The sequence below is a fragment of the Equus caballus genome, chromosome 11, assembly GCF_041296265.1.
Source record: "Equus caballus isolate H_3958 breed thoroughbred chromosome 11, TB-T2T, whole genome shotgun sequence".
NCBI lineage: Eukaryota > Metazoa > Chordata > Mammalia > Perissodactyla > Equidae > Equus > Equus caballus.
The window spans coordinates 10078912-10105384 of NC_091694.1; the positions used below are offsets into that span (position 1 = coordinate 10078912).

Consider the following 26473-nt stretch of genomic DNA (forward strand, 5'->3'; position numbering starts at 1 on the left):
ATTCAAATGATTCTATAACTGTTTGTGTTGAAGCCTATATCCTGTACCAGAATGTAAGTTCTATGGTGGCGGGGTGGTCATTTTCTACCCAAGGCACTTAGAAAAGCACTAAATGAATTTCTCGTGAATAAATTCATCTGTGCAAATCACGTGCAAAACAGGATTTAAACATATTGAAGTATTTGAGAAAGCATCATTTGAAACAGGTACAGCTTCCCCTTCTACGACTAGGAAAATCTCTTCTCCTCAGAGAAGGTAGCAAATATATTATGTTTTGACATTTTGCCACATGCCCACATAAACCTCACTTAGGTTTTCAGCATGGGCCACTGTCACATCCTACCCGCTACCCACTGACTCTGTGCCCTGGCCAATGTGGCTACAGTGGTCCCAGGAGCAGTCTCACTTGGCAGGGACCTGCTTTTTCTCCAGGGACCTGCTTACTTTCCTCTCAAGAGGCAGGGATCTAAAGGCGGTCAGACCTAAATTCTCCTAGTTGTTGATATAGCTCCCCAAGAGCCTGGGACTTTAGAGGCAATCTGTCTCACCCGAAGATGTCAACCCCACTGCCTCATAAGCAGAGTTGTCCTTGCTTTCTGTCCTTACAGTGTTGCTACAACACAGCGCCCATCTTGAAAACAAGAAAGGCCCACAGTCCAAACCCGATTTTTACTAATTTAAGCACATTAAACTTAGAGAGGAAGCCAAGAGGCTGAGTTGGTTGGGGTCATTTATTCTGCCAAGTTTGGGTGGGTTTGCACTAGTCGAGCATTTAGTGCCAGCCTTGATCATTGTGCGCTGGCACAGTAAATTAAGCTACCACACCTTTAATGAACTTAATTCCCTTATTTTGACAGAGTTCCTATTTCCAGTGATTCACACTGTGCATTTAGACACTTCTCGTATAGGTGTTTGCCAAAGGCCTTTACTGGCAGCTAAACGCTGAATTAGTTAGAAACTAGAATGAGAACCTTCGAAATCATCTTTACTTGTTCTGTAAGCCAGATTGGGTCATTAGATATCCAGGGTCGGAGGCACTCAGGGTAACCTCAGAACACATGTCCCATATCCTTTCTACTCTTCGTGTTTCCACGGCGTTTTGCAAGATTCAGGACCCAGGCCTTTGGTCTGGGACTGTGGAGAGTATCAGATCTGGACAGCCACAAGCACAGTAGACATTTATTCACCGCTAAATGCCATCATCAGAAGTTTGACTCTGCTGAAAGAGAAAGAAGCAGAGAGGTATTACTTGGAGAAAGCAGCCTCACCAGAATAAAAAGTTGCTACGCTTGTTCTCAGCCATTGTCCTATAAATGAGAAAGGATTTTGGTTTTCATGTTTGAGGGTTGATGGGGGTCGAGGGAATTATCTCAACTTCTCACTTAGTTTATGAGAGAAAGATAGCGATGGGTAACATGATTTCTAGGTGCCAGCAGGGTGCTAAGTGTTTTATAAGCAGAGCTTGCTTTAATCCTTAAAATTTGTTTAGGGTCAAACAGTAGTATTAGAACTGAGACTGAGATCTGTCTGCTTCCAAAACTCACACCCTTCAACACTGCTCCAGGGATCAGCAAACTTTACTGTAAAGGGCCAAATCGAAGTGTTTTAGTGTTTGCTGGTCAGATGGTCTCTGTGGCAAATACACAATTCTGCTGTTACAGCACATGAAAGCAGCCACACACAATGTGCAAATGCAGGAGTGTGGCTATTCCAGCAAAACCTTATTTACAAAAACAGCTAGGAGGCCAGATCTGGGCCGTAGACCGGAGACTGCTGACCCTTTCCTATTCTGTGCTTCAAAATTGATTTTTCAAAAAATGTGTTTCCTTTCATACTTTCAACAAGCTCTGGAGGACTGGCTCCTAACTGCGTTTTGTAAGGATCTCTTTTTTCTCTCCTTTCATCCATTCAACAAATACGTATTGATTACTAATTTAGGAATATTTACAAGTCCCTGAATTTTTCCCTTATTCCTTCATTTTGTGGTCTTTCTTAATCAATTATTTCACCCTTCCTTTCTTTCTTGAGAATATCTCCGAATTTCTATTATTTGCCCAGTGCTCCTCAAATTTCATATTATGAAAGATCTTTTTTCCTTCTTTCTAGAAAAACTGACTTTTAGCTCAAGACATTAGGTGGCCTTCTTTTGATAGAAAGCACTCCGTCACCCTCCCTTAGGTTTCTACTCAAGTTGTGTATAATCAGCAGTTTGGGAATCTGTAATGGATTTTCCAGGAGGTAACTCTGAAGAAAATGTCAACTTTCTAAACAAAGACAGTTGTCAGAATGTTCTTTCAGAAATCGAGATTATTCACTGTTTTCATCATGTTGAGTTTTCAGTTCTTCAATAGTAAGGGGGCATTGCCACCTGGTGGAAAAAATATTGAGGGGGTTAGATGGTCACCTGAGGAAAGCATAGATAGGCATATATGCATAAACTGGACAATTTCGCCTTGGCAACGTCAGCTCAGTGCTTAGCGCTGTGAAAAATGACCCCCTTCTATGTTCATAACCTAAAACAAGTAAATGCAAGTAAAAACTATTACCAATTGCTTTTAAATAGATCTAGGTGGTCATTTTCCAGAATAAAATGACTTAAAATGCCATGGTATTCCTAATCGTTCAAATTCCTCTGGACGCACTTCTTCCCCATTTATAGAATTTTTCACTCTTTTTCTATAGTTATCGATGACTTCCTCTGCATGGGCTTTTTTGTTCTTATTTTCAATAATGCTCGGGTCTTCTATATATTTATATATCCTCTTAACTGTAGCCCAATATGTCTTTGAGCAACTCGTGAAGTTTTATTCTTCATGACCAGCCAGTATCTGCTGCCTCTAAATTTTATCTATTTGCTGTCCAGCACTCTGAAATCTCCCTTCCATTTCCTGTCATCTTCCTAATCTGCTCTCAAAAATGTTCAGTTTGACTTACTCAGATGGCTATCCCCAATCCTTATGCTCTTTGGCCTCTCTGAGACCTCAACTTCGTCCTTGAAATTCCCCTGTTTCCAACCGGTGGTTTCCTAATTCAGCTATTTCTGCCCTCATTGTTGCTTCTGTCTTCGCTTAAGATTACCACTTTTCTTTGCCTTACTTCTTATCTGTGATTATGAAAGCCAAAAATTTTATCATCAGTCTTCTCTTTACAGTATCACTGTCTAGATCCATTCATTCACTCTCATGGTTTCAACTCTTCTTCAGACTCCGTGTACATCTGCTTTCCCAGGCCTGTATCCACCTTGTGCCCTTGTCTTCTATTCTTACTTTTTCAGAGATTATCCTAAATTCAACATCTCTTATCAGGCCAGTCTTGACAAAATTGAAAGGAACATATTTTTTTATGATAGTAATCACATTTCTTAATTCCTCCATTTAGATGAAAGCACACTTTCCCAAATATTCTTATTAGAAATTTTAGAGCAATTCAAAAACGATTCCTCTGCTTTGTTGTGTTTATCCGGTCTGTCATCATGTGCTCTCTTTGCTTCTTTTAAAATGTTTATCTTGAGTGTATATTTCATGAGGAGAAAGGCTCACCATTGTCTCCCAGCACCTAGCACAGGGCTTGGCATATCATATGTGCTTAGTAAATATTTGTTGATAAATAAATGAAAACAATGTTCACTAACCTTTCTCTTTTCCATTCCAACTGCCAGAATCTGTGTCATATCCTTTTTACTTTATCCCAGACATCAGAACACTCTTTTCGATTGTAGCCCTCCAATTGGACTATTGATCAAAATCACCTAGGTGGCTCCTTAAGTGGACAGTTTCTTGGGCCCCGTTTCCCGATATTATGATTCACTAGGACTGGACATCCAGAAGCTGAACAAGCACAATGCTTCATTCATAGTCCTGGATTTTCTCATTCTCTTCTGTTCTATTTTATTATTGTAAACGTCTATCCAGATTGTAACAAACTCCACTGGTGCCAGAAACTCAAAACTTACACACAATTGCCCTCTTAGGTTTTCATTCTTGTTAATTTTAATTTTTCAAACAAACTAGATGCACTTCAGGGGCAGAATTCAGAGATCAGATTTCAGATTCCCAGCTTTATTTCCTATCTCCTTAACCTATTAAATCATACCTATAGCATGTGGTTCCTGTGAGGATCAAATGAGATGACTTTTATAAAATTGACTTGTAAGTGAAAACACTCAGTACGTGTCAATCAGGTGGTTGTTGTTGTTTTGGTATTTTGCTTCCACTGTAATTATAACAGCATTACCCACAAAATAATCAATAGCCAAATGCTACAAATTATAAATTCAGTGGAATGCTTCTCTTCAAATCTAGAACTCTTTGATATAGTTTATTCTTTATACTGTTTCTAAAATATTAATTAGTTTATAGGTTCTTTATGGAAAATCACATATACACCAACATCTGTGTTTGGAATTTTTCTTCTTGCCTTGGAAAGAATAGAGCTGCAGTTCAGACTTAAGAGAAAGGAAGCTGATGAAGCAAAAATAAGTTTGTCTTTAGGTAAAACTAATTTCTTGTGCTCAGTAGAAAACTTACCAGTGCTCTTCCCTGTACGAAGCAAGCATCTTAGAAGGAACATAGATGTCACACACAAGCTTCTCAGACTATGAAGTAGATTGCTATATTTTCACATTCATGGAGACCATGTGGTTGTAGTTCAAGATTCATGGAGACCCGTCTGGCATATAGCAGAAGCTTGAGAAACATTTATTAGCAAGAAACCCAGTTTTCTATTATGGAATGTTAATCACAAGAAAATGTTATTTTTGATGTCTTGCTTTTCATCCTAGTTCTTTCCCAGGGCTATCTAGTCTCAGTTCTTTTCTTAATCACGTGATCCCATTACCAGTTAAAACTCTATAGTTGCAACGCGGATTATTAGCTAACAATGAGCTCAAGCCGGCCACAGAGCCTTACCTGGCGGCTTCATATTTTTTTCTGAACCTTCTGGTGGCTGGAGGTTGCCATGTAACCGAATTTTCACCAATGGGATATGTTTCAAGTAGCTAGAGTTGTGGCTGGCACACAGTGGTGTTCAAATATTTGTTGAATGAATTTAAAAAATGAATGGAGTCGGAGGAAAAAGTGATGTATGCAACTTCTGCCTCTCTTGAAAAAACGACTGCCTTGTTCTATTCCCTGACACGTGGTTGAGCCTATGATCCAGCTTCAAGCATGCAGATGACCACAGCGCTCTAGGGCAGAGGTTTGCCAACTAGTTCTGTAAAGAGTCAGATAACAAATATTTCAGACTTCATAGCCGTGTGGTCACTCACTGAGATACTCACCTCTGATTTTGTAGTGTCAAAACAACCATAGATAACACGTACACAAATGGGTGTGGCTGTTTTCCAGTAAAACTTTATATATGAAAACAGGCAGCAGGTGGGATCTGAGCTTTGAGCTGCAGCTTGCCAACACCTGCTCTAGGGGGTAGTGGAGAAAGAAGGTGGGAAAATGTAGAGTGCTTGAAGGACCTCATGCAGCTGAGCCACCCCATTAACCTGAACTGCTCAACTTGGGACAGTGATGTGGGGGAGAAATAAATACCTATCTTCTTTAATCCTTTATGTCTTGAGGTTTCTTTGTTACAGCGAAGCTAATTAGCTAGTGCACACAGGATATAATAAAATGAAGTGCTAACTGAATTCATTATGGTTATTATCATCATTATTATTTTATCTATAATGATCCTGGGATAAATTGCCTAGGATTAAATACCAAAAGTAGTCAATGGAAAAAAACCTATTATAATGTTTGGTAAAATTATCTAATTTACTCATCTTGACCCTCCAATGAATGGAGCATTTTAATTCCACTTTGGCAAATGAGGAAGCAAAGGATGCAATAGATTCAGTGTCTTGCTCAAGGTCACAGAACCAGAATGTGGTGAGATTAGGATGGAAGGTGGGTTCTAACTGATTCCAAAGACTTTGCTCACTGTGCCCTCTAATGGGGTAGTTCTGATCCCATTTTGTTTGGATGCATACACTTATTAATATATCCAGGCTTATTATAGACTAGAAAGGAAATCCATATCCCAAATACTCTTTATGTTAGCCAAACACTTACAATGAATCTATAATGATATATAAAACAGTCCTTTTTGGGGTTCATGTCTTGATACCAACTTGCTAAAAGGCTTACAAAAGGACGTGAAAATCTGGGAGTGGGTTCTCTAGCCCTACACCGCCCAGTGTGGCGGTCACTATGCAGCTATTCAAATTAAACAACATGAATAAAATAAACAACTCAGTTCCCCTCCAAGACTGCACTCCCTCAGTTACACAGCCACACTGAACATGTTCACTAGCCACATGTGGCTAATGGCCACTACTTCGGACAGTGCAGATAACAGAATATTGACTCATTGCAGAAAATTCTACTGGACAGCACTGCTCTCTCCTCTTCCACTAGATTTATCTTTCCTGGTTTCTATGAAAATTCAGGGTCTCAGTACTTGACCTTTGGGGGTACCCAGATGGCTATTCCATTAGCAGCATCCAGAGGAAGCTAACCCCACCTCTAGCTTTTTTTATTTCATTCCCCCATGACCCCTTCCTTCATTTTTTCCATTTTTCTCCCCACCCTCATGTGCCTGCCACTTGTGTGTTGGTTGTCATTCCTTCAGCACTAATTGCTTCCCAGCAGGATGGAGCCAGGATCTCCAATGATGTCAAAGCCAAAAGAAGGAGAAGGAAAAAGAGCCACAACAGTGTGTGGAATCTGCCCTCCTATTGTGGAATCTGCAAACAAACTGAATTTTCACACTGTCCATATGAACAGTGCCCTAAGTTATTATGCTAAAAGAATGTTTGCATCTCTTTACTACTATCCCTGCTAGAACCCAGAAGGAAAGGTGAGTGTGAAAAACCTCTAGCCACCTCCATTTTTAATAGCCTATGTTTGTGTATATGTTTGTGTGTGTATTTTCCTGCCCTATAGAGAGCGTGAAAGCCCATCAACCACACCTGGCTACCTTCCTATTATTTAAGATGCTACAGTATGGGGAACCAAAAGTGTGTCTTTATACAATGATTTTTTGACATTGGGCTCACTTTTATTAAGAGAACACCACGGCCAGAGTTTATCAAAGTAGAAGCTTATGTGAAAATAAATATTTGTTCAAACAGGCTGAGCAACTATGACAGCCTTGGTGGCATAGATGATTGTGGGCTAAACTTGAGTCCGTGTTTCTGTCTGCATCACATTGTGAAGGGTCAGAAGGCAATACTAATTGTTTGGCTGATATGGAAGATGTTGATTGCTGAGCTGCACTTTCCAGTAATGTTTTGTTAGAAAAGCACAGCGGGCCAACCTGGCCCCTACTACCTACCAAAACCTAGGTCCCTACTACCCACCTCGCATCTTTAATAACAGGCATTCCAAAGATAGAGACACATTCAGAGATCAGGACTCTTACAGTTACTTGTCACTGAATTTCTTAGCAGAACAATACATTTTAGGAAAGCTAGCCCATATTAGAAAACTTGGGACTTTTAAAGTGTTCATCACAAGGAGAAGGGTTTGGGAGAAACTGCACCCTCTTGTTTATATCAAGAACTGGTCCAAGGGGTGCTTTGTGATTTGGCTGTTAAATGAAATAATTGTTATTTGCCTTCCGGAGTGAGAATTTACTTTCTTTGACCCTCCTTTGGAGTTCTTCGTTTTAAGATAAGCTCAAATATTGACAGAACTGGAACTGAGATTAAAGGACATATAAAATGCATTAGTGTTATACCAAAGGAAGAAGAAAGAAAAACCAAGGGGCCTCTCCCACAGTAAATAAAAGCGACAGAGATTCTTAAGAAAACACTGCTGAATTTCACTCGTGTGTATGATGAAATGGATTAAGTTTACAGTGGTCTGAAGAACAGGATGGATTCTTCACCTTGACACCCCTAGGAACAAACCACAGTATTACCAGAACTCCCTTTTTATTCATTTTGACCATTTTCCTTTTGGTGTGTATCATAATCTGACACATAATGAAAACCAGCTGTTGCCCCTCAGAGGAAAAGAGGAAAAGCTTGCTCTGCCAAGGATTCTAGAAACTGGGTGGATAGGCAGGGAATCAGCAGCCCAGGATCTCACCTATTAAGTCCTTAAAGAAAGATGGAGTTTGAGGAGAAGGAGGAGAGAAAAAAGGATTACTCTGTTGAGAATTCTCCTTGTTATTAGAGAATAAATTTCCATGTGCACTATATCTTATCTAAGGCTTGTGATTTTTCTCAGTCTAGTGTTGTGTGCTGCATTAGCTGATTTTTAGATTTATCCCAAACTGGCCAAAAAACCAAAAGGGCATCCTATTGTGATAGAAGCAGGATTCAGGATTAAAGATGATGACTAATTATTGACGGGGTAAATAGAGAATTATCTGGTTCCCAGTTAAAATAAATTAATATGTTTAAGGTAAGAGAAGGACAGAGAAAAGGGGAGTTCCCATTTCCCCTCATAAAATATTTACTATTCAGGTCCTCACCAACTCCACCAGTCAAATATTTACTGTCAAAGTTCAGGAACAAGGTGAGACATGTGGCCGTTCATGGTGTTACCATCTGAGCTGGCCGGATTGGAGTCAGAGCCCCAACTTTTTAGTCTTTGTTTAACACCCTGGCTGCCTGTGTTCATGGAAAAAAAATCACTGAAGAATTTTCTGTTAACCAATGAGTTATAAAACAGAAATTATATCTTTTCTAAAGGCTCTTGACAAACGCTTGCATGTATTTTTGAGGGCTTTGAGATTCTATGATAAAAGTAATGACTAAATTGTTCATTTGGAAGGCTTCTTTCACTTACGCTGTTGAATCACAGACTTTACAAAACGTATATGTATATATCCATTATCTTTAAAATCAACTTGGAATACAGCAAGGATTGGTAGTGTATCTTTAAACATTGTTCATTTCTAGAATATTTTTATCATTCTCAGTATAAAGGTAACATTTATTCTAGCGTTTAGGGTACACCTTTCTCAAAAGAGCGCATCATATAATTTACTCTGAGTTCATGTATGATGGTGAAGTTGCCTGTTGATTCCTTCTGATGGATGAGAGTGGGGGCGGGGGAGGAAAAGAGTAGGGTATGTTTAAGGTAGAGCAGGACAACAAAATTGCAGAAACACATCTCTCTCTGCCCCCTCACCATACTTTTCATCCATTTCATTCAGCCTCCATTTTGATATTCAGTTCACATCTAATTTTTTCTTTCTCTATCTGTCCAAAATAAGCAAATGTGTGCTGTTTGTTGCAACAGGATTTACACATCTGAAATGACTCAGCTTTCAACACTTCCTAAAGATTTGTGAGTAGGCCTCCTGCCCTCTGTCTGGCTTCTACAAGCAATACAGACCTGAGTCAATTTCCTAATAAAACTGACCAAAACACCTAACTAGAATTCATCTATTCCTCTGAGGAGTATAAACAAAGACTGTTGGAAAGAATATATCAGTTCTACTACTTCTGCTGGGTAAATGGGAGCTTTTCTCCTGGACAGTTCTCTTCTGTTTTAATGTTTTCAACTGCGGCAATGTGCTAAACAGAGAAAATCCATTCTCAGGACTTTCTGGGATTTGGGTCAAATGTCCCTTGGTTGTCATTCTAATCTTAAGGTCCTTTAAACAAAAGAGCTTTGTCTCAAAACATGGATCAGTTGTTTCCTAAATTAGGTGAATAGCTTACCTAAGCTAAGACAGGAAGCCACTTTATTAATGGACTTCAGAACAAATCCACAACATTAAAACATTTGATATTGCACATAAATACAAAAGGGAAATAAATCTGGTTGAGAACAAGAAAAATGCCCAAGTCTGATCTCTCCTAAATTCCTTAAAATTAGAAAAAAAATTTTCCTGATGACCCAAATTTTCATGCTATTCTTCAACTTTTCTTTATCCCTTACATTATTTTCATTAAAAACCTATGGTTTAAACACTCTGTGATCTACTCATTTTTTATTTTACAACAGCTGTTTGGAGGAATTGTTTTTAAAAATTCAATGGAAGTCGTGAATAAAATATTGGAAATGTACCTTGGCAGGATTTTTTTTTTAATTGCCTGCACTTCTTGTTATAAGATGGGCCCTCCCACTGGAGGTGTTGGGCTTGACAGACTTCAAATATCTCCCTGTTTCAGGAACATCAGGAAAATTGGAAGAAAGACAATATTCTCTCATGGTCATCGGAGTGATTCTGCACATTTTTCTCCATGCATTTTTTCAAATACACAGCTGCTTCGCACAAGAATGTACAAAAGAATTAAAAGAAGGAAAAGGATTCATTGGAGGGCAGACTATTGGTCAGAAGATCAAGTGGAATTCCAATATGGTACACTCCAGCATTTCCCAAAGGAAGTTTGCAGATCACCTTGCGTGAAAATCTCTTTTTAAAGAACCTAACTGTGCTCATGCCTTACTTCAGAACTGAATCTTCAAGAGAGCAAGGCCAGGAATTCTGTACTTTTAACAGCTCTCCAAATGATTGCGGTACATGCTAAACTCTAATAACTGTTGGAAATGCATAAAACTATGCAAAAACACAATTTCAAGCGAAGGCTTAAAGCATAAAATTAGAAATTAATAAATGTGACTATTTCAAAACAAAGAAGAAACTGTGTAGCCACAGGCAACATAAACAAAGTTAAATCATAAGCCACAGCCAATAAGACGTTAATATTCAGTGTAAAGACCAACAGGTCGATAAGAAAATAGCGTATAACTTGGAAGAAAATTAGGCAAGATATTTGAGAAAGCATTTCAAAAACAGTAAACTCAAATATTCAAAGAATATGAGATGTTCAATTTAACTGGCAATCAAGGACATACAAGTCAAAGCAAAAATAAAATGCATTTTTACAGAATTGCAAAAATTAAGTGTGGTATTACCACTCACGGTCTGAAAGGCAGGTAAACAGGAACTTTCACAAACTGCTGAAGTATAAATTGGTACAACCACTTTGGAAGAAATGTGGAAATACCTAGCAAAACTAAAAATGTGCATGCTTATAACTCAGAAGGTCCATTTCTAGGTATCTAGTTTATTAAAACAATAAAAATCTCTCAGCCACTTATGAAGGGATATATGCATGAGAATATTCATGACAATCCTGCTTATAATTGCTCCAAGTCAAAAATTACCTAAAAGTTCACCTAAAGGTCCAAGATAAATGAAATATGGGATTTTTATATGACAGAATAATGTATAACACTTAAAAGAAATGAACAAGAGCTATATGTATCAGAATGGATAATTTTCAAAAACTAAATTGAATGAAAAAAACAAGTTGCAGAAGGAAACAAACATTATTCTATTATTTACGTAAAAGTTAAAGCATGATATGTATGTGTACATACACACATAGATACAGGATAAAATGCACCTATGTTAGCAACTTTCATGTGAACTGTAGGATTATAAACCAACTCACCATAGTAATTGCCTTTGGAGTGGAAAAGGGAAATGGAACAGAGGATGAAAAATTCAGTTTTTAAATATCATCAGTAATAAAGCAATACTAACGTTTCTTTATTTGCTAAGCGCTTTACTTATAATATCACATTTAATCATAGGGTAATACTACTAATGTCCTCTTTTTTCAAATGAGGATTTTCAAATGTTTTATTTCTTGTATTAGTAGACACACATGCAACTTTTAGGGCAGTGAAACTACTCTGCATGATATTATAATGATGGATATACTTCATTATGATATTGTGCAAATCCGTATTCTGTACAGCACCGAAAGTGAATTGTAATGTGAACTATAGACTTTAGGGGATTAAGATGTATCACTGTAGATTCATCTTTGGAAAAAAAAATGTACCATTCTGTTGAGTGATGTTAATAATGGAAGAAGCTAAGCACGTGTACGGGCAGGGAGTCCATGGGAAATCTCTGTACCTCCCTCTCAATTTTGTTGTGAAGCTAAGAGTGCTGTAGAAAAAGAAAGTCTTCAAAAAAAAAAAAAAAAAGGAACCTGAAGCGCAAGAGTTTAAGAGATCAACAGACGGAGAACTGAAACTGGGTTTGTCTGACTCTGTAGCCTGTCTTTAACCTCTACGCTGGAAGCGCTAGTGTCGTTACATCACTACCTAAAACACGAAAATGCATACAGGGATATGGTCAAAAGGACAAGCAGTGAGTCTGAGATGGATAAAGACACATATTAAGAAGAAAGAGAGAGACAGATTTTCAATCCAAACTCATTTAGCATTTCTTCCATGAAAAAAGTAAGCTATTACTTTTTTCAGAAAATACTGTAGACATGACTCTATAAATCACACATTCATTAAAAGTCAAGCTCAGCAACGAATCTGGCCTCAGCTTCTTTCTTCCCGCCTATTCTCAGAGATCCATTTACTCTTCCAAAAATTTGTTCCAACAGCTGAATGCTGTTTTTTTTCCACTTCCATTTTTCTCCCTTTCAAAATATCTTTCCTATTTTTTCAATCTTGTAGCCCATTATTGGAACAGAAATTATTCCATTAAGGTATTAACGGAATATCTTAGCCTTCCTCACCTTTAAAAAATATCTAGTATTTGTGTACGTCTTGAAGGCTAACAAAATGCTCTCTTCAGGACCATTTCCCAGCTCACAGAGCCTGCTCTATAACAGTCATTCATCCTTGCTATCCTTTCCTATTAGTTTTTCTTTCCTTTCAAATCTGATCACTGAATCCTGTTAAGGAAATTACTGACCACTTTGAATGTCTTAATCCCTAGAGGCTGGTCAACCCCTCCCAACATCCAACAGGAAAGAGAAATGAACAAAGAAGAAGGAAATCTGAGAGCCCCTACTTTTTTTGGCCTCTTTGGAATACTACATTTGTATCACTTTGCAAGCGAAAAACAAATGCCAGGTCCCTATTGGCTTTGCCAGGGGAGTCAATTCAGTAGATCGAGTATGCTCACATCCGGTTAGCTAACAACAACCCAAATCTGTGTAGCGCTGGAAGAATAATAGGATTTTTGGTGGTGCTGTTTTCCAAATACTTTTTATTTCTAAAGCGAAAAAGAATGATTCAGGTAAACACTCACCAGCTTTGCTAATTAGTCCCCCAAGACTGGAAACAATTATTTCAAGGCGACCCTGCCGTACTGTTGCTGTGTATTTAAAACTCAGGTCAGGTGTGTGAAGTTTAACATAGTGCCTAGAAGTCGTAACAGATTGTTGTAAAAGTGATGAAAGATGCTCCAAGTTCCCATAGGAGGTGAACACACATGGAGAGTGGGGTTGACAATGAGGCTTAAGCAGCCTCGGTTCACGGAACTCATCAAACTTGTGTGGTCCCTGCTCTCCGTGTATTTATTTTTAACCCTGTTATGCAAGGTTGGCTACTTAATTAGGCTCCTTAAAAGACAGGATTTCTTTTAAGGATACACATGAATCAGAACGACAAAGCCAACTTGCCCTCTCTTCCCACAGCTTGCATGATCTCTCTTAATGCCATCTCAATTTCTCTTGGTGTGCCTGCTCTGCCTTTCTCTTAATAACAACTGGCCAATTATCTCCTTTTTTTCTAGTCAAATCCCAGAAAAAGCTAATCTTACTGTTTTTCCCACTTGGCATTATCCCATTTGGTCAGTTCTCTTTGCATGGGAGCTGTCTCCTGCACTTTCTTGAGGCCAGACATCTATTTTTCTGGGTATGGCCAGTAGCTGGGTCTGTGCAACAACAAAAAAAAAGCAAATTTAAAAATAAAATGCTTAATATCATTTCTATAAAATATCAAAATATAAAAAATAAAGAGTCAGATGCTGATCTAAATGCTTTATGTACCTGTTCATAGTCTTCTCTCTTTTCACATCTCCCACTGTACCACTGCAACTGAACCTGTTCATAATCACGGTGGAAACTTCCAGTCGTTTAACTTATCCTTCTTCCTGCGGTCCTTCTGACCCCCCTGAGCTTATTTGGCCGTGTTCCCAGCCGTGAACCAGTGACAGGCATTTCAAACACGCTATCGCCAGAAGCCTCCATTTATTTCATCCCTCACTTCCTTGATTCTCCTATTTCAATTTACTGACAAAATAGAATCCATCCGTTAAGAAATCTTTCTACATTTCACCTCTCCATCTCAGAATTTGTTTCTTAACCCAACCAGTCTTTTCTAGTTCTTTTTCTTGTTTTTGTTGTTGTTCTTAATTCAAATATATATACCCTTACTGCTTTTCAAAACCAACTTTTAACCTGAGCTCTTTTCTTCTGTTCCTATTACCTCCAAATTACACTGCATTCTGTTACCTCCTATTAGTTTCCATGTAACTTGTCTCTTCTGTTTTATAGTAGTCTCCAGACTTCTGCTCAGTATAAACACATGTTCTAATCTAATCAATCCTGAAGAGAAAAACAAAGAAATCCTCCTTCAATCTAGCTTCCTTCTCAGACTACCATCTCATGCTCTTCCCTCCCTTCATTGCTAAATATCTAAGTGTAGCTTGCTCTCATGGATTCCACTTTTTCACGTTATCCTTGCTCCTCAACCTGCTCCAGCCTTGAAGTCTTGACCATTTTCGAAAGAGTATTCTCTAAACAGATGCAAAGACTTCCGCACTCCCAGTGTGCCACTCTCTCAATGTTCTCTTCTTGGTTCTCCTCAGCCCAAACTTTCTATAATAGTAATATTTACTGCATTTCATGATGTTCTACATTCAAATTAACTGCTGTGTTTAATTCTCACAAGTTGTGCTGCTATTTCTCCCATTTTATAAATGAAGAAACTATGGCTCCAAGATGTAAAATGATTTGCACAGGTATCAAGAGATAATAAGTGAAAAAACTTGTCTCAAGTCCACTTCTTTTGACCCTACTGGCATTTGAAACTACTGGAAATCCTCCTGCATTTTCTACAACAAAATTTTTGAGTTTGTCTTGTATATTTCACTGTCTATAGCCATTTCATTTCATTAATTAGCTCCTTCTTCAATTTACCCTTCTCTGTAGGTTTTTACTAAAGTTTCAGTATCTGGAGCTCTCTTCTCTTCCCTTCACACCCCCTTCCTGAGAAACATATCTCGTCACACGGCTGAAACTTTCCTGCGTCTCTCTTCCAAATTACATTTTGCACCTCGGCATTTCTACCAAGGTCAGGATTTCATATTTCAGCTTCCACCTAAACATTTCTAAATGGATAGTTTACTGGCACCATAAATTCAATATATCTATAGTCAAATGTATGATCTCTCCTACAAACAAAGACTAAAAATCAATAAAAGTATATTTCTCCCCTAGGCTCCCTTTTCTTGGTTAACTGTATTGTTGTTTATTTTATCATTCTATCTATCCATCTGGAAGTCCAAGTAATTTTGAACTTTCCTTTTCTCTCAATGCCTTATCATCAAGACCTATGATTTTTATTTCTGCAGTTTCTCTAAGATGTTTTATTTCCATTCGTATTACCACTGTCCTAGCGCAGGTACACATTACTTCTCGCTTGGGTTATTCAAATCCTTACTGAAAGATGACTTCTCCCTCCTCATTTTCACTCTCACGTGTATCCACCACATGACCTGATTTTGCCACCTCCTGCTTAAAGATCTTGAATGTCATCTATTATTTATATATGAGGACAAATTCCTTCCTTAGCCTGTCATTCCAAGCCACTCACTGTCTGACCCCAACATAACTTTCAGAACCGTGTCCCATTAGATCCCACTTACTACGCGAGTGCAGTTTAGCCAAGCTGGAGACTTCATAATGCTGAACAAAACATCACTTTCTCACTTCTCAAACTATGCTACTCCTTCAGCCGAGGAGTCTTTCATTTCCACTTATAAAGTCCTTTCCTTCCTTTAATACTCAGATCAATAGCCAGCTCCCATTTTAATACTAGTTTTGCATACAATGCTTCTAAAAATAACCATGAAACTGAATACTGCTTCATTCTTCTTTCACAATAGATTTTTAAAAATGTACTATGACTATCACTGAGCCTCAGACCCACTGGAATTTGGAAATAGGCAGGTAAAAGCAACCTGTTTGAGGATGGAAAGCACAAGAGTTTCCATTTAGAAGACTAAGGCAGTTACCTACCTGAAAGCAATCTTCTCCCCTTTGCCAGGTCCTATGAAATGTAGATTTCTCCATCTTCCTGTAGTGGGCTCCTGATTCCCAATAGACTTCCTGATTTGCCAGACTCCTAATAAGGGCTTTCATCTCTTTGATTCCAATCAGCTTTCAATCCTAAGATACTGATCTCACCTTTGTTCCTCTATGTCCAGGTTTTACGGAATTCTGGAAGTTATCCAAGACAGTTAGTAATGTTATGATTTTTAAACTGCAGTCTCAAAACCTTGACCTAGTGGACTGGGTTGAATAATGTCTCTTCCGAATGTGATCTTACTTGAAAATAAGATCTTTGCCGATGTAATCAGTTAAGATGAGGTCACACTGGATGATGGCAGGCCCTAGGTCCAGAGACTGGTGTCCTTATAAGAAGGCCATGTGAAGACAGAGACACACAGGGAAGAAGGAGGCAGAGATATGAGTGATAAGTCCATAAACCAAGGAATGCGAAGGATTGACACAACCACCAGAAGCTAGGAGAGAGGCATGGAATAAATTCTTCCTGCTGACACCTTGATTTCGGACTTCTAGCCTCCAAAACTCTGAAGGAATAAAGTTTTGCTCTTTTAAGCCCCACAGTTTGCAGTATTTCATTACAGCAGTCCTAGGAAATTAGTACATTCAGGGAACCCATGGCATCAGGAAACTGACAGCCAGCTTAGATCAGAACCAATCTTCTGCATCCTTGCTTGGGTTCCTTTTTTTTTTCATTCCTGACATATCCCCAAAGGTGGCAATCATATCCTTTTATAAGAGACATTTGCAAGTTTTCCTGAAAGCCTGTTTATCTACCCTCTCTCCCATTCCCACCCCATCACCACCACCTCTCCACAGGATTCTTCTCTCCCCTGTCAGCATGACCTTTAAACTATTCCAAGAGAATACGTATCTGAAACTTTTGTTAGATTCTGTTTGGACATCAAAAGCCAACTCCTTTACCATCTAATCTTTCCGGTCAAAACAAATTTTTCTGCCCATTGTAACTTCAGAGCACCCTCTTCCTCTCTTATACCTGTCACATTCTGCCTTACGCTGGAGCTAGTTGCACAAAAATTTTCATTCCTCCCACAACAGGCAGGCACCAGCTTTCGTTTGCATTTGTATACAACACAATGCCTTCAACTAATAAATTCATTCAATACCCATCTATTTCCAGCCCACAATATAACAACAACCTTTCAAAGTACTTCGTAGGTGTTTGGTCAACATGCCTTGGATCAAAATGAATCATGTCTGAGGCTTTCTTTTCTTCATTGTAGCCTGTTGAAAAATGAGCCTAGACCTTTCTTTGCTTTAGCTTACCTACCGTTCTGGTTAAATTATTTGATATCAGACACCGCTGACATCTCTTCTTTTTCCTTGAAACAGGAAACAGCATCAAGAATACATTAATCTAAACCCACCACACTTCTAAATCTCAAAGAACAGAGAGCAAAGGCAGCTGGAGAGAGGCCAGAAATGACCAACTTTCTTCCCTCCTCCTGTACTGCACTTCCTATGTCTAATCTTCCCTCCTCCACCAGGCGCTTTAAGCATTTTCTCCTTTCTTCAGCCTGGAAAAGGAAGTGGGGGCTGGCATGAGGTGTGCACAAACTGTTGAAAAGGCTTTCTGTGGATTTTGAGGGCTGAGCTAAAGTATCATTTTTATGGAGAGCCCAGGTCTCTACATCAAGAACGAAGGTCCCCATTCATTTTCTGGCATGAATCCTATCAGCAGAATCACTGAAGCCAAGGCTGAGAAATAAATAACTAATCTCTCCACACAGGGAGGCTGGTAAACAATGCAAAGACTGAGTTCTGCCAAGAGGAAGAAGCATATAAACCAGCCAACTGCTGAACACGTTGCCAAAAAGGAGGGCCGGGGCTTCCACGTTAATTGCAAAGGCTTTCTAAAAACTAAATCACATTCAAGAGGAGTCAAACTCCTGCAGAATGACAGTGGTGGAGAAACTGACCACCAAGCATTGCAGATACTAGGTCTGTTGTCCTGATGTTCTCGTGTACATCAGATTCCTTCAAGGACCTTCTAAATATATCAGATGACCAAGCCCTGTATCAGAACCTTTGATGCTGGCCCACAGGACTGTGATTTCATAAGCTGCCCCCGTGACTCTCATGCATGACCAAAGTGGAAAAACCACTTATTCGTCTTTCTGGCTCATAGACCTTCCACCAGCTACTAAATGTTGCCCTTAGACTAATTTCTTAAACCCCGGATCCAATTCTCTCCTCTCTAAAATGGAGGTAATAATAGTATCTTATCACAGATCTATTTTGAGGATTGAGTAAAATAGTGCATATAAAGGGCCAAGAAGCATGACTGTCACACAGCAAGTGCTTAATAAATGCCTATGCTGATTATTGCTCCTGCAAGAGAGGCTCATGGCCTGATAGATGGTTGAAGATACCAAACGCCCTCAACACTTTAATCAGAAATTCTACATTATTAATTCTCATTGTAAACGTCTGCTGATGAGTATCAGCCATTTCCTGAAAGAGATAAATATGACGCTATTATGAACATTACTTTTATTTGTTGAAATACCCTTAAGAGTGTTTGATCCTCAGGAAGCTATCATCATCAATGATTTTATAAGTGTACTGAGAGTAATTTTGAGGTGCCGAGCAAGGGAAAAGTAAATATGAGTGCTTCTCTGCTGTTCAAAGATGAAGGTTCTGAGATCAAAGAGCCCGAGTGGCTGGACCACATCCCTGCAGATAGAGCCAAAAGCCACGGAGCTGATAAGGCTGCTGAGGGAGCCTTACACCTGTCTTCCTCTCGTAATGCCTGCTCTGGCTCTTTGTTGACAAGGAACATTTTAAAGTGTCTAAGAATTATTTTATGACTCTAATAGTCATTGTTTCTTTAGTGACTCAAGTCGACACCTGTAACGTGCAGGTGTTTTGTGTTTTTTTTAATCAAGGAAACTCGTTTTCCTTAGAGGCTTTTAAATAAGAGATTGGAATAATAAAAATGGGAAACTTTCTAAAGAAGGCTGCTGCCTGCCCTATTGAACTCCAAGCCCCCTCAGCTATTAAAACAGGCACCCTGTTGGGTTCCCTGGAGCAGGAAACCCCAGACTCTCGTGGGGCACTTATTCAATGACCAAAGGACATTCTATACCTTTTGTACATATCTGGTGAGATGGCTTCAACCCAGGAAAGCCCCATCTTGTGGCCTGTGGGTATGTTTATTTCTAAAGGATGTGCATCCCTCTGATGGCATTTCCCTTAGGCAAAGCTGAAATAAAATCATCTGAAAGATCGCTCTATTCCGTATTTTTTCAATAGACTATTTTTTAGAGTAATTAAGTTCTTAGCAAAATCGAGCAGAAAATTCCCATATACCTCCTTCCCCCACACACAGACAGCCTCCCCCACTATCAACATCCCACACCACAGTGGTACGTTTGTTAGAACTGATGAATCTACATTGACACATCATTGTCACCCAAAGTCCGTAGCTTATATTAGGATTCACTCTTGGTGTTATATATTCTATGGGTTTGGACAAATGTCTAATGACATGTATCCACCATTACAGTGTCATACAGAGTAGTTTCACTGCCCTAAAAATCCTCTGTGTGCCACCTATTCATCCCTCCCTCCCCCAACCCCTGGAAACCACTGATTTTTTAACTGTCTCCATAGTCTTGCCTTTCCCAGAATGTCTTAAAGTTGGAATCACACAGTATGTAGCCTTTTCAGATTGTATTCTCTCACTTAATAATATGCATTTAAGATTCCTCCTTTTCTTTTCATGGCTTGATAGCTCATTTCTTTTTAGCTCTGAATAACATTTCGTTGTCTGGATGGACCACAGATTACTTATTCATTCATCTACTACTCTATTCAGTTTTAATGCCTAAAACACCCTTCTCTTTTTCTGCCACTGCCAGGTTTGCTAAATTTTGCTTTACCTTATGTGGTAGCCACGAGGATGCATGATTCGGACCTTCTGCTAGAAGGAGCTTTACTAATTGACAGCCCCTCTTGATTCAACACCATGTTTCTTGGAGGCCTTGTTGCCCAAGGGCTGCTTCCAGCCAATGACTGAGCACAGTGGGCAACTAAGGTAGGTTCATCCTGGTAAGCCAGTAGTGAGACTCCTCCAAATGGCAACTTGGTGCGAGGAGTCCCTGTGGCCTGACCGAAACTTTCTTGCAATTACACTGCTTTTGATACTCTTCTTGTCCAATTCTTCTTCCTTCCTCATCTCCTTCCACAGATATTAGACCTGTATTGAAATTGCAAAACTCTCCCTACATTCTCCCGCACCCTTCTTCGATAAAGCTCTTACATATCTGATCCCATTTTGCTCTTTGTTTCTCAGGGCATCTGAATTCACCTTGGTACTACAGTCTGGTCTGTTTATGCAAAAGGATAAATGTGTTTCGTCATCCATAGATGCTGCAAAACAGTGCTTCTCCGACTTTAATGTACATGCTAGGCCCTGGGGAGTCTTGTTAAAATGTAGAATCTGATTCAGTTAGTATGAGGAGAGGCCTGAGATTCTAACAGTTTCTGAAATAATGATGATGTTGCTGATCCATGGACCACACTTTGCAAACAAGCTTTTAGAATGCTAAAGCTTCTAAAGTTCTTCCTTTTGCTTCTGATAATTCAGTCTAAAAGTGATATTCCTAAAGTGTTTGCTTCAAACGCATCTCTTAATAAACCAAGGTAGATATTTCATTCTAGTTGTTGAATAAACAGCTCCATAGACAAATTGAATACTTTGGCTTAGACATCAATAAATTTATTGGACTCAATGTAATGTACTCTAACTCAAAATATATAAAGTCTGTACTGTTAACAAGCACAGCTTCTTGGGAAACTTAGTCATAATAGAGATTAGGACAATTTTTCTACTCCCCTATACACACACACACACACACTTACAGATACATACACACATATACATATACACACATACATACACAATACACACATGCATGTGCACACATACACACATATACATATCCACACACATGCACACGCATACACACATACACATACATACACACAATGAAACCATACCCACGCCCCTTCCTTTTCTGTGGTTTTACATCAGCCTGTTGACTAGGACTTGGAAATGGGGCTGTGGAAAGCTATATTGTTTAGAAATAATACATTTGCTCATAATTTCTACATCTTCACACTAGCTGCAAGAGGGTGGAGCATTTTGCTTCCTGTAAGAGTTTTAACAAAGCACCTTACTGCCATTCTTTGAGGAGAGTATATTTTACAGGCCTTATAACTTTGGCAGGTCTGAATATCAGGTTCTAGATATCAAAAGGTTTTAAAGAATAGTTCAACTGTGAAATATTTTCCCCACAAAGAGTGTTTTATGTTTTCCTAGAGGCTGTGAGTGTTTTATTTTGTTCTGTCTTATTTTTCTCTGCTGTCAGTTTGGTTAAAGTTAAGTTCCATAGTAAACACATAGAGATCCACAGTAGGAAGAGGCTTATTAAATGTGTTTCTTTGAATAGCATGATTCACGCCTCAAGAACAATACCGGAATTTCGCTGTCACTTATGTTCACGTGACCTGCACAAATTTTCTTTTACCTTGGGTTATTTTATCAAGAAAAAAGAATCATTGTCGATCATGTGTAGGGAAATGTATTGAAATTCATTAATTTAAACACCTAATATACAATACTTAAATATATACTTTTATTGGGAAATGTCTATAAGACCAAATTAAAACATGGGATTATCTCAAAGGGAAATGAATAAAAAAGTATTCATCACCTAGTGTCTCTAGAAATTATCTAAAGCAGTGTTGTTCAATAGATATATAATGTAAGCCAGATAGGTAATTTTTTTTTTTGAGGGAGATTAGCCCTGACCTAATATCCACCACCAATCCTCCTCTTTCTGCTGAGGAAGTTTGGCCCTGACATAACGTCTGTGCCTATCTTCCTCTATTTTGTATGTGGGATGCCTGCCACAGCGTAGCTTGATAAATGGTGTGTAGATCTGTGCCGGCGATCCAAACCAGTGAACCCCGGGCTGTCGAAGCAGAGCACGTGGACTTAACTGCTAAACCACCAGGCCGGGCCCCCACATCATATAATTTTAAATGTTCTGGTAGCCGTATTTTTAAAAAGGTATAAAAAGACAGGAAAAATTAATTTTAATAATGTTTTATTTAACCCAATATATAAAATATTATCATTTAAGCATGTAATCAATATAAAAAATCACTAATGAATTCACATATTACATTCCTCCTTTTTATTAGGTTTCCAAAATCTGGTGTATATTCTACACTTCCAGAATGTCTCATTTTGGACTAACTACCTTTCAAGGGCTCCATTGCCACCCTTGACGGGTGGCTACTGTATTGGGTAGTGAAGACCTAAAGAATGAAGAAAAGGAAAAATAAGAAAGTCAGGAGAAGTCAAAATGATGGCAAGACTTAAATTACATCTGTCCATCTGTCTATCTATCTATATCTATCTATCTATCTATCTATCTATCTATCTATCTATGTACATGGATATAGGACATGTGTGGCCTTATTTTTAAGACTAGAAGTACAAGAAGACACATAGAATGATCTCGTTTGTGGATATTAGAACACCAATCAATGAAATACAGCTATGCTTAAATTGGATAAAAGACAAATTTCCCATGATTTGCTATTGTTTAAAAGAAATCTTCCCTGCCACCATTAGCATGAGTGTGTAGATCTAAATGGAAGAGCAATTTAGAACACAACAGCAAGTATTTCTTAGGAATGTGCTTTAGGTTCAGCACTTTGTTAAGGGCTGTGAGAAATTCAAAAGCATTAGACATGTTTCCTATGCAGTAAATGTAGTGTAGCAGAAGGAGCCAGAAAGGTCTGGATTTGAATTTTCGTGGTCAAATTACTACCCCGTCAGAACTTAATTGATTTCTATAAAATAGATGTAATAATACCAACCTCACAGGCTATGGTGCTATAAATGGGACCAAGGACCTAGTACAATTCTTGTCTCACCGCAGGGCTGCCCAGAGACAAACTCCTTTTCACCTTCCTGACTCTATTCTATAGTAAGTTTTAGTTTATTTTGTGAATGAAAGATAACGTCTCCAAAATAATTCTCAAGCAAGGCAAGACAGCCTTTTATAAAAAGCTTAATTGTGTGAAGCACGATTTAAGAACCAGAGAAAGTTAGACCATGAGGACTGAAGATTACCTGAAGGAAATGGGATTGAGCTTTCTTTAATTATCGTGAAGATTTGGATATGAGGAAAGACAATTGCAGACAGGAAGATTAAGGCAATGATACCCAAGTAGTGTACGTGGTGGGGTCACTAATCCCGCTTATTTGCTTGAAACTAAGGAGGTCCTCAGGATTCAGGGCTTTCAGTGTTAAAACCAGGACAGTCCTGGGCAAACAAGGATGGTTGGTTACTATAGCATGGAATAAAGAGAAGTAAGAAGTTCAGCAGGGATGTTGGTAAAGAGAAGCAAGAAGTTCGGTTTTACGGTAATAAAATTTTATATTGTAAGACTAATAGAAAATAGAATTAAATGGTAAGATGGGCAACATTTTGATGGGCCTTGAAAGACAAGTACAAGAATGTGAAAAACAACACTAGAGACTATTTGCAAACAGAATTAACGAATGTGAAAGAACATTGGTCAAGAGAATTAAGTCTTAGTTCTATCACCTGATTCTCCCGCAACCTTTACCTCTCAGGGGCTCAATTATCTCGCCTGTAAATCAGAGGACTGGAACAAATGACCTCCACAGCCTAGTGTGTGTGGAATCTGTTTGGATTTTATAGGAGACAAGAATCATTGAAGGCTTTTGATGACATTGGCGGTCCAAAAAGATGTGTCTGAAAGCTGTATATGCAAGTTCAAAGGACTAGAATTTCCTATTGGTTTCTCTCTCCTCTTAGAAGGATTTTCATAGGTTTCTCCAGTGCCATTACGTGAAAGCCTGCTAGTGACACAAATTGATAATGTGTACTTCCATTTCTTCAACTAAGCATGGGATAAATCCGTAGGCAGTAGGTTTCCGAGTTACCTGGGGTTAATGTGCAAAATCCAGTTGAATTGAAGTTACTTGTATGTTCTCTTCCAAAACGTTAAGGGTGTTAAGATATGATTAGCTTCAAGAACACAGAAGGAAGATGACGGAATAGACTACTCCCATGATCACTATCCTAGTAGCAGCACTTTTGTGAGTTACTACCTCAGCAACAGAAGCTTCAAGCTAGAATTTTCAATGTTACTTTCAAAGGTAGTTTTGACATCAGAAACTGGAAAGAGAGAAAGAACAACCAAAAAGGGAAAAACAAGGGTGAAAAACTATAGACACACTATCTAGAGTCAAATAACTCAGTCTTTATCTTGTCTGAATTCACTTCCTTTCTATTTATGGATTAACTATAAGATGTCTAGCTAATATCTCTTAAGTAAGAAGCTTATCTTTTGGCTTCCTAGACCCCATTGGCAGAAAGCTACTCTAAATTTAGCGTTTATAACTAATAAACATTTAATGCTAGACTTTAGTTTCTTGCCAGAATAAAAGTATCATTATAAATCTTCATGGAAGGAAAGAAAAAACAAAATAGTGCTTTGGAAACTCAATCAATGAGAGTATCCATGCAAAAGAATGATGGATCATATTCTACCTGTTTAAGGGCAAAGGAAGAAACATCTTAATTACACTAATGGCTTAAATTTTTTTCATATAATTACAAGTCTAAAGTTTTTCTTTGCTGCTAATTTTGTATGAAACATATTCGTGCTAAATATTCCCTTACCATACACCTAGAAATGTTTATTTACACAGATGCAAGGTATTTGAATCTAGGGGGAGGGGGGTCATTGAAGCCAGAACCCAAGGCCAACCCCTCTCCAACAGTAATTTGTGGTTTTTCTTACATTTAGTGATTACAAAGGAGCCTTAGACTGTGCTGGTCACGACCAATACTGCACCATTATTTTATATGAAATTTTAGAAAAATGAATCTTTACTCCCATAACCCAATAAATATTTTAGCTCACTTTAGGTGAGTATAGTGGTGGTGGTAAGGAAGGGGTGGAGGGAATCTGGGTGGTGTCACATAAATGAGACCAAATTCCCACAGAAGGGAACTGCTTGTCCAGTTTCTTTATCTTAGCCATGAAAACAAACTTGTGTCTGGGTGTAAAATAAAATCAGGTAGTAATAAAATAAATTAGGCAATGAGACAAGTTTAGAATCGATCTCCTCTTTGCTTTATTTCACAAAAACCTCTATATGAAAATATTTAAACAAAATTCTCACTTATATATGCTCAATGTAAATTTATATATAAAATATGAGTTTCTACAAACAGGAATATTCGTGCCAATGCTGTTCGTAATGAGAATCACAAAAAAGAGGCTGAAATTGATCAAAAATAAGGGAATGAGCTATGAAATGTAGAATTTCAGGATGTTTGAAAGTATAATTTAAAAGATAGTCTACTGATTAGGTCTTTCATACATTGTTCTCACTCTCCTCCAACACTAGCTAAACATTCTAAGAAGATAAGGAAAGGTGGAAAACGTCTTAAAGCAATGTTAGTTTGTCTTTTGAATGAAAAGGAACAAGGGAGAAAAGATGAAAAAAAATAAATCCATGTAGGCAAAAAAGCTCTTGCACACATGTGGGGAAAGAAAATGCCATTTCTTTGGGATGGTAGCTCGATCAAGAACCTGATTTAATCATTAAGTTTAAGACTTGCCTTCCAAGATTTTAGCTCTTGAGCGCTGCTTTCAATGAATGTGTGGGTGGAAAAACAATAGCAGGTTTAATTTCATTTACAAATTAAAATATCTGTGAATTTTTATGGAACCCTAGTGGAGAAAATCGCTTTGAGAGTTTACAGCATGAACAGGACAATGATTTATCAGAACTTTCATTTGAGGTTGATACAATCAATATGATATTTTAGCCTCCCTTCAAGAAATTGTGTGTCTCAGTCCATGGCTCAAGGTTTCAGGAGCTGCATGGCTAACTTTATGGCTGAAATAATCATATTCCATTTCACTTATTTGCTTTCAATGTACAGAAAACATTTTATTTCCAAGATTCTGTCACTAACTCTTTCCCCTTAGCTAAGAAGTAAAGATAATATATTGTTATAACTGGCATTCAGTTGTAGCTTTTTCAGAGTTCATAATCTTAATTTGACTTGACTAAAACAGAAGACTTCCTGAACGAGAGATTCTGTTGGAGTTGAGTTAACAAAAAGATGAAAGAATTAATGAATATTCACACGTAAGGTATACCTGGATGAAAATTTCTAAAATGTTTTGATGTTTTTAAAGCTAGAGATACTAGAAACCAACTCCTTACCCTCAACTGTATCTCTACACATAACTGCAGAATGGAGAGAAATCACACAAGGAAGAAAAGGGAGGAAATGAGATTATATATATGGGCAA

At 38.3% G+C, this 26473-nt stretch overlaps 2 long non-coding RNA genes across 3 annotated transcripts in view; one reads left to right on the plus strand and one right to left on the minus strand.

Annotated features, from left to right (window-relative positions):
• LOC138916117 (uncharacterized) overlaps positions 1 to 26473 on the plus strand; it is a 113703-nt gene that overhangs the window by 26418 nt on the left and 60812 nt on the right. The gene's annotated exons all lie outside the window — the stretch shown is intronic.
• Positions 268 to 16599, minus strand: LOC138916114 (uncharacterized). 2 transcript variants are annotated; one of them, XR_011422848.1, is made up of 3 exons: positions 16019 to 16599; positions 4908 to 5211; positions 268 to 1216 (listed from the first exon to the last, which is right to left on the minus strand). It is a non-coding gene; the product is annotated as an uncharacterized lncRNA (long non-coding RNA). The 2 variants fall into 2 exon arrangements; XR_011422847.1 differs by having other exon boundaries at positions 268 to 1219.